At 48.3% G+C, this 13,031-nt stretch overlaps 1 long non-coding RNA gene and 1 pseudogene across 1 annotated transcript; one reads left to right on the plus strand and one right to left on the minus strand.

Annotated features, from left to right (window-relative positions):
- The first annotated feature begins 2,558 nt into the window (after positions 1 to 2,558).
- Positions 2,559 to 11,112, plus strand: LOC141579021 (uncharacterized). The gene is made up of 2 exons (XR_012509902.1): positions 2,559 to 8,998; positions 9,904 to 11,112. It is a non-coding gene; the product is annotated as an uncharacterized LOC141579021 (long non-coding RNA).
- On the minus strand, positions 6,996 to 7,115 carry LOC123619121 (small nucleolar RNA SNORA31; annotated as a pseudogene).
- Positions 11,113 to 13,031: the final 1,919 nt, after the last annotated feature.

The following is a 13,031-nucleotide window of genomic DNA, read 5'->3' on the forward strand; positions in this document are numbered from 1 at the left end:
TCTGGACTAGGCTCCCTGGTCAAGGTGTTTCACCCAGATCCAGGCTGAGTGTTCACAGCACTCCTCATCCTACCATCCCTCAGGGAGCGGGGGCTTTGTGGGCTGTGTCAGTCAAGTAACAACCACCCTCCAGTGTTGTTGACTGACTGCTGCATTGCTTAGTGTCTTCATGAGAGGCGCCTGATGTCTCTGTGTGCAACCGAGTGGGCTAAACTCCATTCCACATCTTTGATTCTGTGATTCAGTGATGACTTTCTTTACACTCAATGCTATAAATAAATTACGTACATTTATTTTTGCACACCCCACTGCTACCGCCTAATATGAGCAGGGCTTTCAGTGGGCTCCATGCTCCCAATGTCTTTGGAAAGTTCTTTGCCATCAGGATCGACAGTCCAGGAGAAGACAATCAAGCTGTTCCCTTCCATGACATCCCAGGCCTAGCAACACGGCCCAGGAAGGTCATCTTCCAGGCATTCTGTGGGGAATGTGAGCCTGAGAATCTCTGCCTGGTCCTCCAAAGGGATATGAAGGGAGCCACAGTTAACACAGTCGGTACTTTGGAGTACCCTGGGTTCTGCCTCTGGCCACAAAAGGAGAAGAAATGGTCCTGACCGAGAACCCTCCCCAGGACACAGCCAAGAAGAGCCAAATGCATGACTGGGAGAGAAGAGGCAAATCCAGGGAACAACTGGGGGCCCATGAGACCAGAACCAGCATCGGATCCTGCCCCAAATGGCAGGAGTATAATCTGTGGCATCTTGTACAATGAATGATGGGCTCATTTTCCTCTATGGTTCTTCATTCATAACCTGAGTTTTGTTCTATGGAGGAAAACGTCCTTGGGTGACACCCACACCCCAGCTCTGCCTTCAACAGAAGAGAGAGCCAGCTGGCTTCATTCTCCCAGTCACGTCCCAGGAAAAGACAGACACTCCCAGAAAACTCCCAAGGACTGACCTTGATTGTCAGTCTGCATGAGGCCAGGTCTGGAGGAGCAGAAGCAAGGTACTGACAAGCCTTCCAGACCTGCGACCTCCCAGACTGGTCACGTACACATCCATGGACATGCGACCTTCCTCACACTCGGAGGGGGACACAGTGGCAGATGATGACTCTTCCCAGGGGCTACACTTCCTCCAACTTCCATGAGGTGAAATTACACCACTGGTAGCCACATTTAAGTCTGTATTAAGTATTTATTTTTTAGCTTTTCCTCTACTGTTTTCTATGAAATTTTCTTAAGCCTAGAGTTAGTTCCCAAGAAGATCTTGAAGAAATTAATTTTCCATCAGCAGACTAAAGAGTGAATGGACTATGCTGGCATATACGTCCACATGCAGATTTGGAAAAATTCATAGGTTTATTAATATAAAATGAAATATATTTATGATTCTCATGCAATTCAGTCATTCTTACATTTGCATTCATGCTGCATCTACTATGTAACGAGTATTACATTTGGGATAAAGAAGTAACAAATTGGTTTAAAACCTTCCTTCATGAAACATCCAATTTGGTTAAGAATTAGACAATTCACAAAAGACTACACTTTACATAGGAAACAGTAAGAAAATATTGAAGGAAAATGAGACACGGATGTGGTAGGGATGGTGATGTATGTGGCAGTCATCACTGTTCCTACTGCGTGATCACCACAAGGGACCTGGGGAGATCTTACTGACAAGCAGGCATTTGAGCTGAGACCTGAAGGAAGGAGGGAGACCACCACGTGTGTGTCCAGGGAGGATTCAAGGCAGAGGGAAGAGCTAATGCCAGGCCCTGGGGCAGGGGCACCCAGCCACAATTAAGGAGCAGCAAGCAGGCCTGTGAGGCTGGAGCAGAGTGCGGTCCGGCCAGGCTGTTGAGTTAGATCAGAGAGGGAACCACCTGACAGATGACGTAGGACTTATGGGTGCTGTGTGCATGTTGGCTTGATCTCTGAGGAGTGGAAAGCTGTGGGCAGAAGGAGCTGAGAAGTGACCTGACTGGATCCTCTGATGCTGGGTGGAGAACAGCCTACAGGAGTGAGGGCCTGGGAAGGAGCGTGGTTAGTGGCAGCCACTGCCATCCTGTCAAGAGGTGGTGGCAGCTCTGCTCAGGTAGAATAGGGGGAGGCCAATGAGGGACATAGTCTGAAATTGAACATGAAGGCCTTGCTGATGGGGAGGAGATGAGGTGAGAGAGGGGAGAAGCCAAGAAAGACCACAAAACGGGTTTGAGCTCCTGTCAGGATGGAGTTACTGTCACAAAATGGGGAGAATGAGGGAGAGCAGGTTCAGGGGAGATGGTTAATCTGTTTTTGGCTTGTTAGATGTCCACCTGGAGATGTTGTGGAGACAGCTGGGTGGGCATAAATCTGGAATGTCTGGGAAAATTTGGAATAAAGAAATGGATTTCAAGTCATGACAGTCTAGATGTCATGGACACCACAAGTCTGGATGAGGTCAGCAAGGAGATGAGTGGCTGAGAAAGAAAACTGAATCAAGACCTAATTCCTGGGTCAAACTAATGCTAAAGGGTTTGGAAGGAAAGTAGAAACCATCAGCGGAGTCACAGGATGAAAGGCCAGTGAGTTCTTAAAAATACAGAAAACAACCACAAAAACAACTATAAAAATGGTAGAATGTACTGAACTGGAATCTACATCATGGAAGCATTTCAACAAGAGAGAGAGACTGACCGTGTCAAATGAAGCCAATAAAGAAAAGTGTGGATTGAGAAATCTTTTATTCCTCTGATGGAATTGTTCTAAAATGGGATTGTGAGGGAGACACAACACTGGACATTTACACACATGAAAATTGAAGAGTTTCGTTGTTTAAATGAGTGAATTTATGGCATGTAAGTGATACCTCAGGAAGTCTCTTTCAAAATGATGTATTTAGCACATATCTACCCAATAGATCTGCTCTCAGGTGGTAAATGAAAACAGATATTTAGAAAAAAGATGCATGCATATGTATACAAAAACATTTATTCATAATAACCCACACCTGAGCTAACCCAAATGTCCATTATTAAGAGGATGGATTGATTTCTGCTTGAAGGAGGTACTGGGAATTGAACAAGGGACCTCTTGGGTGCTGAGCATGTGCCCCACCACTTGAGCTTTACCCTCCCCCGCCTAGATATTCCAGGACAGCTGTTTGTAGGGGGCTGGGGAAGCCACAGACACTTAATGCTGGCCCCTTCTCATGGCACGTAAGGACAGCTTGGCCGGAGAGAAAAGCGCTCCGGGAGAGAAGTCTGTGAACAGGGCGCCATATTTCCCATCCGGGGCCACTTGGGGCAAGACCACACTCAGCCCATCTTCTGCACAGAGGGTCAGGCATCGGCTTCACGGGCAAGGGGGGGCCGAGTCCTTCCTCCTGTGCCTGCGTGTGTTTTCATCTTTTCTTAACAATGAGATTCATCTGGAGCTTGTGTCCTCTATAACCATGTAGAGGAATAACTGACAAGGGAGGTGATATCAATTGGTGATGAGAAGACCCCAGGATTTTGAGCCTGAAAGACCTGGCTTTGAATCCCAGCTGTGCCCATCACCACTGGTGAGACCTTAGAGTGTCTAACCTACACACTCAGCTTCTGTTTGTCCCTAAAATGGGGCTTTCATGAGAGTCAGAAATAGCGCGTCAGAAGGTAGGTTCTCAATAAATAGTAGTTGCCGCTGAAATGCATGGGGGTTCTTGTAAACTTAAGTGATAAATTTCCCATAGGTTGTTAATGGCTAGGAAGCATCTTCACTCCCATGCATTTTCATGGTGCAGGGCTCTTTCGAACAGGCTGTGGCTTTAAAAATGCAGATGCCTTCTGCCCAAGGGGAAAAAGCTTTCCGAGGGAAGCCAAAGGGCATCCTGTTCTGATTAGCAGGACTCCATCTGCACTCAGATGCCTGCTCTCACCTGACACAGAAGGCTGAGCAGGGATCTGGATCAGGGCTGTTTGAAATGCGACTGCAGGGAGACCAGACTGCATCGCTGTTATCTTCCTGCCGGTCACCCTCAGGGAAAATGCACTGGAGGTTTGGGAAGAAGCCTCAGGTGGAGAAGGCACAGCTCCTGGGCTGCCGATGGCAATGTGGTCGCCACACTTGGTGCAGGGAGGTATGGCCACCATATGCATTTCATCCCTGCATGTTGATTGGACCTGTTCGTGTTTGGTTCTCCACGATCGCTGTCTGAATGGAAAATTAGCAGAACCATATGCATTCACTTCACATTGTCCAGGATGGAAAACCCTGGTCATTTGTCCCAGAAGAGAAATATCTGTGAAGCCACCAGATATTAAGCCTTAAATGTCATGGAGCCGTGTAACCTCTGGTGGGCCAAAATGGTGAAGGAAGTGAGACAAAAATGGAAAACAAATTAGGATGTCTCTAAAAGACAGGCAAGCCATTATTAACACAAGAATAAGATTAAACCTCAAGCACAGCCTATTAGTTTTAGTTGTGACTTTGCCATTCATTTTTCTCCCACAGTGAAGCCACATTAAGAATAGTTAAATAAATAAAGAATAATGGAAGAAGGTGATGATTGTCATTTGTCACCCATAAGGACCCACGTTTCCACTCTGGCAACAAAAATCAGTCATCTAAATATTAACAAGTAGAACACATTATAAACACTTAGTTATATAGTATTATCACCGTAAAGCCATTACAACTGAAATAAAAACTGTTTTTTATTTTAACTATTAATACTCATCAAATGTTAATGAAAATATCCAACAAATAATTATGAAAAACACATTGCTTAAGTAATAAAGATGAAAGGTGATAATCATTGTGAATATTTAATCTGCAAAATAAGGAACATACCATTAATAAGACTTAATTATGTCATTAAATATTTTACTTTCACCACTAAATTTTGTTTGCTTTTTGCATATTTTAAATGTAAAAAGCTGCTTAATAAAATTTGTAGTTTCAGCAACGTCAAATGCCAGAGCATTTAAGTTTGACTTACTGTCTTCATCAAATTGGTCAGATGCCATTTTATTCACTATTAAATGAAATGAACAACCCTCCTTGCCTTCACTGCATGTTCTGTTTTACCAAAAAGTGGTTTAATAATTGATTCTGGGTTATACCCACAAGTTAGGTTTTCTCATAGTGAAGAAAAATAATTGCTTTTTCTTTGTATTTGTTTTTCAGTGAGTATCACACAGTGTCGCACATTTCCTGCTGACTGTGCAGGAGAATGTGGCTTGTGTTCTGCCTCAGATCACTGCAGAATAGGTCTGACACCAGCCACAATTAGACCATTTACTGGGGGTAGTGTGTAGCTCAGTGGGCGAGTGTGTGCTTAGCATGCATGAGGTCCTGGGCTCAATCCCCAGTCCCTCCATCAAAAAATTAAATAAATAAATAAATTTTTAAAACAGGAAAAAAAACCCAAACCCACAAGCAATTAGACCATTTGTTTCCTGAGAGTCAGTCTCATCACTTAGAACTCCTGCTTCCGGATAAATCTCGTTTCACCGTTTAATGTCACAGTGAGTAAGTTAACTCTCAGCTTCACCCTCGCACGCAGTGAGAGCCTGTCTGTCTCAAGTGCTCCGAGCAGGGCCAGGCTGGATCCCTCACAGGCCCAGCACAAGGACCCTCACCCGGCTTGCACAACTCCCAGGAGCCCATGGTGCACATCTGTCCCTGACCCTGGTCAGTGACATCACATCAGGAGCTGGAAACCAGCAATGAAGCATCTCCCCCAAAGACACTGGCAAATGATACAAGTCAGGGCTCACCCCTCACCCCAGAGAGCCCGTTGTTAAACATTGCCCAGCACACCGCAGCCTACACCTGTGGGGATCAGGCCACGACATCCCACCCCTCTCCCGCCGTCTCCTCCTGGGTCCCGATGACCCAGTGGAGGAGGACAGGACAGATGCTCTGTGGTTGCCAGCAGGCCAGGGCGCCAGGAGCCCAGCTGGGCTTGGAGCAGCTCTGGGCAGTGGGGCAGGTGAAACTTTCTCCCTCCGCGTCTGTGACTCCTGACCAGCTCCGGCTCTGGTCAGCGGGTGAAGCGGGGGGGAAATAACCACGCTCAGCTTTTCCTTCGCTGCCAGAATACAAAAAGCTCTTTGTGGGGAGAGGAAGGCCCCTCCTCTCATGCACGTCTCCTGATGCAGCCGCTGCCCAGGCCAGCTCTGGACAGAGGCAGGAGACTGGCCATCCCAGCTGGGCCAGGCTGAGGGCTTTCCGGGGATAGATGGGCATTTGGTGCATCCTTGTCCCAAGGACGGTCCTAGGCAGCCCTGCGGGCCTCTCCTGACAGGCACGCTCTGTGAGGCTCAGAACAGGGGTCTGGAGAGGCTGGGCCACGGGAAGACAAAAGTCTGATGGGAAAGGCCTCTTCCTCCTCTGACAACGGCTGGACAGAACAGGGAAAGCAGAGAAGGAATCAGAAGCCCTGAGGGGAAATCCGATGTTTCCATCCTCAGGCGTAAGTGTGGGTCTGGAGCAACGTCTTTCATCCATTTAGGAACTCGGTGACCTAACGTCTGGGCTTTGGGGAGGCCTGAGCCCCCAGACACTGGGAGAGTCCTGTAGAAACACTGGTCTGGCCTCCTCCCTCCCGACCACCAGGCCTGCACAGGCTCATTGCTTTTCCAGGCCTGTAAGGCCTCTCAGGGATTCCCAGTCACCAGAAACACACCCTTCTGGGTTTTCACTTCCAACTGGGCTGGCAGTGCTGGACCCACATACACATGGAGGGAGAAGGCTAGGGTATCTGCCCATGGCCTCGAGACAGACAGGCCCATCCTGACCCACAACTCCTGGCTCACCCTGCACTTCCTTCTCTGGGACACACAAGCCCTTTTTATTTTTTATTTTTGTTTTGTTTTTTTGTTTGTTTTTGCTTTTCTAATTTTTAATTTTTTCTGCTTTTTTTTTTTTGTTGTTAAAGTTGTTAAAAAGTTTTTATTTGGGTTTTTTACTTTTTGTTTGTTTTGTTTTATTTTTGTTTTTTGTTTGTTTATTGGTTTTTTGTTGATGTAGCCACTATTCAACCTGGGCTGCCACCCAGACAGAAAGCGCAAGGATTTTTCTTTCTCATCCTAGTGCAAACCAAGAGAACAGCAGACTGCTCAAGGTCTGTCAGTAGATGCAGACACATGGGCCCTTTTTAGATGAGCTGCTAGGCTAAACTTGCTACTTTAAAAGAATGAACAACAGCCAGGATAACACTGGGGCCGGCTGCCTGATTCCTTGTGCTTAAATTTGATCTGATCTCCCAGTTTTTCTGCCTCTGTAGTGGGGTGTCAGGACTATTGGTTTAATCATGGTGATGGGGGAGGCAGTCCTCACTCCAGAGGGGCTCTGCCCATGCAGGGGCACCCAGGCACAGGCTGGAGCCCATCTTCCCATCAGCAAGAGGCTGATTAATTGTCCCTGGGGATGCAGAGGCTGAGATGTTGGGCTGCAGCTGCCGCTTAAGGCCTGATGACTCCTCCACTCTGCCCGCCTCCTCCTGCCTGTCCTGTCGTTCCTTCTAAGGGTCTGCTCAGGGGCTGCGCCCTCTACAATGGCCTCCTTGGCCTCCCAGCTGAGATTAGGGTCCCTCTCTAGCTTAGCAGACATGCTGTGCATCAGCCCTTCACTGCCTTTACTCATGACAGTATGGCCTATCTTTCTCCTTTCCTAGACATGAGGCTTCTGAATGGAAGGGCCATCTTTGTGTCCGCAACAGTGTCTTGTACATAGTAAATGCTCAAGAAATGCCTGTAAGTAGTTGCTTCAAATGAATGGAAGACCCCTACCTTCCTTTGAATCACAGCTCAAGGGATTACCTCTTCCAAGAAGCTTTTTTTTAAGTTAACCCAAGACAACTTCCCCTTTCAGAAGAACCCAATCCTCTCTTATTTTTAGATACAGTTAATGGGGCAGAATTAATAATAATACATAATATTTATTAAGCATTGACCACATCAGGCACTGTGGTAAGCACTTTACCTGCCCTCCCTTCCTTAGTTTTCACAACAGCCCAATGAATTCAGTTCAATTAATATTATCCCCACTTTCCAGATGATTAAACTGAGGCACAGAAAGGTTAAGGAACTTAAAGTCGCTGTATCTCCAAAGGGGTGAAGTCGGGCTCACACTCATCCAGTCTGACCTTAGACCTGCTTACTCACAAAGTCCTGCACCTTCTGGGTTTTGTGTTGGTTGCATTTTGAAGGAATGACTGGAAGCTCTGGAGCGGCACTGTGCAAAAGAACGTTCTGTGACAATGGGATGTCCCAGTGTCTCTGCACCGTCCAGTCAGCAGCCTCTGGCAGCATGTAGCTGCTGTGTACCTGAGACGTGGCTCGTGTGACAGAAAATAAGTTAACTAAAGGAATGAAATGGCCACATGTGGCTAATGGCTACTGTATTGAGAGCTTCAGAACATAAAGGACCCATTTAGGGGGGCAGGATGTGCTCAGTGGTAGACCACATGCTCAGCATGCACAGGGTCGGGGTTCAACCCCCAGTACCTCCATTTAAAAAACTTTTTTAAATAAATAAACCTAATTACCTCCCACCCCCAAAAGGAAACAAAAAAATTTTTTTAAAATAAAGGATGCATTTAAATTATCTTTTCTAAATATCTTAACCATGTGGTCCATGGCTATCAGAAGAAGGGCTCTTTCTGATTGACTGAGTCTTGGTATCTTCCTGTGCTGGGAACACATGCGGCTACGAGCCTGAACTGAATCACTGAGAGAAGGCGGATCCCAGTCCTTAAAGTCGTGTTTCTACTCTTAACGGTTTCCCATCGTGGGAAGAACTGTACGATTCCAGTGTCTTCATTCACAGAGGCCTCAAGAAGATTGGATATCCGAGGGCAGACAGGTGGCGCACAGCTGGGGAAGGACGGGACGTGAGTTCCCCTCACTGGCATCTGTTTGATGGTAGACCAGCTGCTGGACTTCACCTTACTTAATCCAAAAAGCAAACCTGTGACCCAGCGAAAGGTGTTTCCATTTCACAACTGAGGACAACTCAGAAAGAGTAAGAAACGGTCTCAGAAAGTGACAGAAATGTGGCGTAAACTGGGTCTGTCAGATTTCACTGGCCCGGAGACTGAGGCTGTTAGGCGGAAATTCTCCTTCATCCTAACCACAGGATGGCCACTGTTCAAGGGCGAAGACAGCTGTTTGAGGTTGATTATCTGTTCAAACTGCGTGTGTGGGTGTAATGATTGCTCCCACGGTGAGACAAGGCAAGTGGGGAGAATCAGTGCCTGAGCCAAATAGACCCATTTTCCATTTTTACTTCTTTGTGTTCTTTCTTTATATATCTGTAATGGAAAATTCTATATCTGTAATGGAAAATTCAGAGCCGTGCTGTCTGATAAAGTAGTCTTTAGTCACATGGGGCTATTGGGCCCTTGAGACGTGGCTCATTGAGATGTCTTACTGTTAAGTGTCAAACATGCACCTGATTTCAAAGACTCAGTATGGAAACAAGGAAGATAAAATACCTCATTAATAACTTCTATATTGATTATATTGAAATGATCATAGTTTGAGTATACTGGAGTCAAATCAACTAGATTAAAATTGATTTAATCTGTTCCTGGTTAGCTTTTTAATGTGTCTACTAGAAAATTGGAAGTTACATATGAGGCTCACATCTTATTTCTATTGAGAGCACCTATGTCTGCTGCACCGTGTTTCTAAGTCCTGGGATGAAAAATGAACGACTCATTAAAACACCCCTCTGCCGGAGAAAACACTTTCATTTCATTAATACCCACGCTGCAGCAAAGTGGCGCTGGTTAGGTGTGAACACAGCCTGGGCCTCCGCCTCCCCGGCTCTCTGGGGTGCGTTCGGGGCACTGGCTGGGGCAGCACGCGTCTTGCCCAGCTGCGCCCAGAGCTCCTGACATTCCGTCATGTGTCTGCCTTAAACAGCACTATCCGTTCTTCCTTGGACAAAGTGCTTCATTATGCCTCCCTGGAGGAAGGTCAGTGATGAAACCACGACACGGAAAAATGACCTGATCTCTCCAAGGTCGTTACCGAAGGCCACGGCCAAAAGGAGCAGGGCGTGCAGTCTGCCGCGGACGTTACCACTCGAGCAGCCTGGAGATGCTTTCCTGGTCCACGATCTTAACCGCAGGAAAGCAGGTTCAATACCCAGGCTTCTGGGGGAAAGGGATTGCGCTGAGAGCCCCGACCCCTCCCCTGCTCGTAGCATTCAACTTTCCTCTCGGAGATGGAAAGTGCTGTGGTATTCCCCTTTGATGATTTAAAAGTGTTGTGTGCCTTTTCCTCCTTCCTCTTTCCACCCAGCCCTCTCCTTTCTCTGCGCTTTTACACCCGTTTCCATAGCAGCCACCTCTCTTGTGTCCCTGACTGTGAGGAGAAATCTTGCAGATGTTAGTAGGGATCCAACACTTTCCAGTAGCTATTTTGCTCACAGCCTCCTTATCTCCCGGTGCTAATTTTCTTGCCTTTCTTCTCCCTAGAGCTGCTCTTCCTCCAAGTGCCTACAAGCCCTGTGTCGGATGGCCCCCTCCTCGATGGGAGCCTGGGAGTGAGCCGGGGAGAAGCGTGTCCTGGGAGAGGAGGCAGAGAGCTCTCGGTCTCCTTATATGTCTGAATTCTCCCTGTGGCTTCAACACAACATGCTAAACGCCAACGCTCTGGAGGGTGGAATATCCAGCCGCTGTTGGATAAGCACCCTTACCCGAAGGCCTGCCGAATGCAGGGAGATGCCTTGGCCATCTTCACTCCAGACCCCACCCTGCTCTCTGATCCCCGCTCACCTCCACCCCAGCCTCATGAACAGCTCATGGCCGTGTCTGTCTTGAATGTCCTCATTCTGTGCATTTGCCCCGGAGAGACCAGTCACCTTTCCTTATTGGTTTGGAGGGAGGACAGACATACAAACGGCACATACACACCCCTACTTGTCAGGACTTCTAAGACCCCCAACTCCTGAATCCCCCACCTCCCTCTCAGGGCCGGGCACAGCTGGGAAGGCAGCAGGAATGGGTCTTCAACAGTGACCTCCTGAAAGGGCTTGAAGATTCTTTGCCCGCCCTTCCTCCTTGGACATTATTCTTTGGATGGCACAAGCTTGACAGACTGATCACAATAAACATGTAACCGAAGAGAGCCTCTTCCCTTCCAGCGACATTATTTATTCACCTAAAGCAAAGGCTGAACTATATTTAGCAGATGATGTCAGTGGGTTGTTTGGATTCTTAGAAATTGGCAGGAAGCCACCTCTCACATGATATATGAAATCACTGATAAATGCTGCTTTTCACCAAAAGTAAAACAGCTTAGTAGATGCGGACCTTCGCTCCCGCCCTCCCTCCCTCTCCTCCACCCTCCTTCCTCTCCCGCCCACCCCTGCCTCTCCTGGGATTTGTCTTTCTGTGGCCCAGCTCAGCAGAGCCTGTGAAGTGGAAATGAGTCGCTCGGTACCGCAGATCAAATGAGGCTGTTGGGATGCTCAGGATGGTTTTTTCCTCTCCTCGATCCTGGAAAGCTGCCGAAGCGCCAGTGAATCAGACACACACGCACAAAAACGCGAATCTATATGGCAGCAGCTTTATGGGGCCCGGTATTTATGGTGGCGCGCTAGCTCAGGGTTGCTGTTTTGCAGGCAAAGATGGGAAATAGTGATTCAGGATTGCCATTAAGGGTGAAACAGCCCCCATACAGATTGTGTGTAATAAACCAAGTACAGGGAGAAGCCGTCGGAAGCTCTGGAGTTGCCTCCCTGGCTCAGCCGAGGAGGGTAGGGGGGCATCAAGTCCAAGCTCCTGATTTCATGTGGTGGCGAATACCTGGTGCTTGGAACAAATCTTTCCGCTTTCCCCCCATTTCCCCATCCTGCCCTGGGTCTATCCCACCAGGCTGTCGCAGGGGTTAGGCGGGGTTTTGCCTGTGTAATGAATTGAATCCTTGCCCTCATGTGGAGACCCATTTATGTGGCCAGAAGCACAAGATTTCATTCCCTGTATTTTAGCTTCTGTAAAAACCCACATCGCTATTGCTCACAGATCCACCCAGCCCCTTTCACAGTCGGCTGGGATATTTAACTCAGGACACCCAGCAGAAGCCAGGTGCATTGTCTTCCCGGCCACGGGAAGCCAGCAGCTCCAGTGGTGGTCCGCGTACATCTCTGTCCTTAGCTCTATCCAGTGGCCGCCGCCCCGCCCCCGGCTCTGATGCTGGACGATGCTGTGAAGACAAGGGACAGGTGCGTTGGCAGCCCCTTCACATCTCGGGTACTTTCATTAAGCTCTCCCCTGTCACATGCTCTGTCAAGCAATCCTGGCTGCGGGATGTCGACCACCGGAGTTTAAGGGACTTGGAGAGTTTCCAAAACCCCACTGTGACACTCCCTGTAACTGGCCTCTCTCCCACACCCTGACGTGTGCTGGGCCCCAGGTAACACTCATCTTCATCCTGGGGGGGGAGAGGAAAACAAGAAGGAGAGGAAGGAATGAGGACAAGCAAGATCTGTGCTCTTCATGTCTTAATGTCTTACCTTGGGGAGGGGCAGGACTAGATGGATGGAGGGGTGAGTGGACAGATAAACAGATGGGCGGGTGAGTGGGGGGACCCCGACATCAACCCCTCCATCAGCAAGAAATCCCACAAAATGAACACGGGTGGCAGGTCGGAGTTGTTTCCGATTCGGTCCTCAGATTAACATCCCCCCGGGGCTCCATACTAGGAACTGCCGGTGAGTGAAAGTCTTTGTTTCCACTGGGACTCATTTTTCATCCTTAACCTTGAGAGGAGCTGGACACCGATGACCTGCGTGTTCCCTTCCAGACTCGGAGTGTGCAGGTTCTCTAGCTGTGTGAGTCTGCGGCTCTGTGAGTCCCCCGGGGGAGCTGGCTCCTTTCTGCCAGGGAGCTTCCCTCCTCTCCCCCGAGGGGAGGTGAATGAGCTCCGTCTCAGACACAGACGCTTCTGGAACGTTCCCTCCAAGGGCGACTGCCACTTCTCTGGGCTCAGAAGGAACCAGTGAGCAACCTCTCTCTGGACGAACATTTGCTCTCATGGAGAACCCT

Source organism: Camelus bactrianus, chromosome 11 (genome assembly GCF_048773025.1).
Source record: "Camelus bactrianus isolate YW-2024 breed Bactrian camel chromosome 11, ASM4877302v1, whole genome shotgun sequence".
Lineage (NCBI taxonomy): Eukaryota > Metazoa > Chordata > Mammalia > Artiodactyla > Camelidae > Camelus > Camelus bactrianus.